Source organism: Nelumbo lutea, chromosome 6, assembly GCF_056320005.1.
Source record: "Nelumbo lutea isolate HS-2025 chromosome 6, American lotus-T2T, whole genome shotgun sequence".
In the NCBI taxonomy this organism is placed as follows: Eukaryota; Viridiplantae; Streptophyta; class Magnoliopsida; order Proteales; family Nelumbonaceae; genus Nelumbo; species Nelumbo lutea.
The window spans coordinates 60642044-60644898 of record NC_142689.1 but is presented as its reverse complement, the minus strand read 5'-3'; the positions used below and the strand labels follow the sequence as shown (position 1 = coordinate 60644898).

At 42.0% G+C, this 2855-nt stretch overlaps 1 non-coding gene across 1 annotated transcript; it reads right to left on the bottom strand.

Moving 5' to 3' along the window:
- Window positions 1-364: 364 nt before the first annotated feature.
- Window positions 365-471, bottom strand: LOC148849139 (small nucleolar RNA R71). The gene has a single exon (XR_016101538.1). It is a non-coding gene; the product is annotated as a small nucleolar RNA R71 (small nucleolar RNA).
- Window positions 472-2855: the final 2384 nt, after the last annotated feature.

Genomic DNA, 2855 nt, shown 5'->3' with positions numbered 1-2855 from the left:
AAGAACTATGATGGATTATGCCAAGCCCACCCTCACCGGGACTGTCTCCAGCATTATCAGGCCAACTATTGCTGCCAATAACTTCGAAATTAAATCGGCCATAATCCAAATGATACAAAATACGGTTCAGTTTTGTGGTATGGCCCATGATCCGAATGCCCATATTGCTAACTTCTTGGAAATCTGTGACACCTTCAAACACAATGGGGTAAGTGATGATGCCATCCGGCTGAGGTTATTCCCATTTTCTTTGAAGGATAAAGCCAAAGCTTGGTTGAACTCATTACCGGCAGGATCTATAGCCACATGGGACGAAATGGCCAGTCGTTTTCTCTCTAAATATTTTCCCCCTTCTAAAACTGCTAAAATGAGGAATGACATCACTACTTTTTTCCAGCAAGAGGGGGAATCTTTATATGAGTCATGGGAACGATACAAGGAGCTGTTAAGGAGAGTTCCTCACCATGGCCTCCCCATTTGGCTGCAAGTGCAGACTTTCTATAATGGTCTTACTGACTCAAATAAGACCATATTAGATGCTGCAGCCGGAGGATCCATAAATAATAAAACTCCTGAGGTTGCCCATGCACTTATTGAGGAAATGGCAGCCAACAATTATCAATGGCATTCGGAAAGGACTCAAACTAGGAAGCAGCAAGGCTTGCATAATGTTGACACTTATACAGCACTAGCTGCACAAATAGGAGCACTCAGTAAAAAAATAGATGAAATGCAGATAGCTGCCATGCATGTGCAGCCTCTTAATTGTGAATTGTGTGGGGGAGGCCACATCAGTACAGACTGCCAAGTTGGCAATCAGTTCAGACCATCTACTGAACAAGTTGACTATGTCAGCAATTCGTCAAGACAGCAGGGTTACCAGAGTCACCATACTTTTCATCCAGGATGGAGGGGACATTCAAACCAGTCCTGGCCAAATCAGCATATTTCTAAGCCGTTCCACCAGACTTATCATCAGCCTGAACCGAAATCCAATTTGGAGGAACTGATGACAAAATTTATAGCAGGTGCAGAAACTAGGTTCTAGAACCAGGAAGCTTCAATCAAAAACCTGGAAAACCAAGTGGGGCAATTGGCACAATTAATCTCTTCCAGACTGCCGGGAACTCTTCCAAGCAACACTAAAGTGAATCCACGAGAGCAGGTGCAAGCTATTACCTTAAGAAGTAGAAAAGAGTTGCCTGAGGTAGAAAAGAAGAATTGGGCTGAACCCAAGGCAGAAACAAGCCTTGGAACCAGACAACAGAAGACGGAACAACCAGAAGCACAACAAGGGATGCACCAACAACCACAAGTTCCATTCCCTAACAGGCTGAAGCAACAAAAATTGGAGAAGGAATTTGGTAAGTTTCTTGAAATATTTAAAAGTTTACATATTAATATTCCTTTTACTGATGCTTTAGCCCAGATGCCACACTATGCAAGGTTTTTGAAGGAATTATTGGCAAACAAAAGGAAACTGGGAGATGTGGCTACAGTTGCATTAAACGAGGAATGTTCTGCTATCCTTCTGAACAAGCTGCCTCAGAAACTGAAAGATCCAGGGAGTTTCACTATTCCTTGTACCATTGGCAGTTTAAAAATTGAAAAAGCTTTATGTGACCTGGGAGCTAGCATCAATTTAATGCCATATTCTATCTTCAAGAAATTGGGGTTGAATGAACCCCAACCCACTAGAGTGGCATTACAATTGGCTGATAGATCCATTAGACATCCTAGGGGGATCATAGAAGATGTGTTAGTTAAAGTTGACAAATTCATTTTTCCAGTTGATTTCATTGTGTTAGACATTCAAGAAGATGTGGAGGTCCCGCTTATCCTAGGGAGACCCTTCCTGGCTACTGGGAAAGCAATGATTGATGTCCAACAAGGACAACTCAGCCTTAGGATACAAGATGAGGAGATAATTTTTAAAATGTCTGATGCTATGAAACATGCACCCTCTAGTGATGATTCTTGTTTTATGATTGATGCCATTGAATTGACAATTGATGAATGCTTCCAGGTAAGTAGAATAACTGATCCTCTTGAACTCTGCCTCCAGCAGGGAGAACTTGAAGAAACAGAAAATGAAAAAATAAACCTCATGATAGCATACCTGAACGATAAGCCTCAATTCAAGGGAAAGGGGTTTCTTAAATTAGAGAACTTAGGCAAATTGCCCGGACCATCAGGTAAGCCATCACCCCAAGAACCCCCCACCCTTGAACTGAAGCAATTACCATCCCATTTAGAGTATGCTTTCCTTGAGGAACCATCAGATCTCCCCGTGATAATTTCCGCAGCACTGAATCCCTTACAAAGAGAAAAATTATTAAGAGTGCTGCGGGAACACAAAAATGCTATAGCTTGGAAGGTAGAAGATATCAAAGGCATTAATCCATCAATCTGCACTCACAGAATTTTGATGGAAGAGGACAGAAAGCCTTCCGTTCAGCCCCAAAGGCGCCTGAATCCCAACATGAAAGAAGTGGTAAAGGCTGAAATAATTAAGTTTTTAGATGCTGGGATCATTTATCCTATTTTTGATAGTTCTTGGGTAAGCACTGTGCAAGTTGTGCCCAAAAAAAGGGGGTACGACTGTTGTTCCAAATGAGAAAAATGAACTCATCCCTACTAGAACCATTACCGGATGGCGTGTGTGTATTGACTATAGAAAATTAAATGAAGCCACCCGGAAGGACCATTTCCCTCTCCCATTTATGGATCAAATGTTGGAGAGGCTAGCCGGGCATGAGTATTATTGTTTCTTGGATGGATATTCAGGGTATAACCAGATACCAATTGCACCAGAAGATCAAGAAAAGACCACTTTTACTTGCCCTTATGGAACC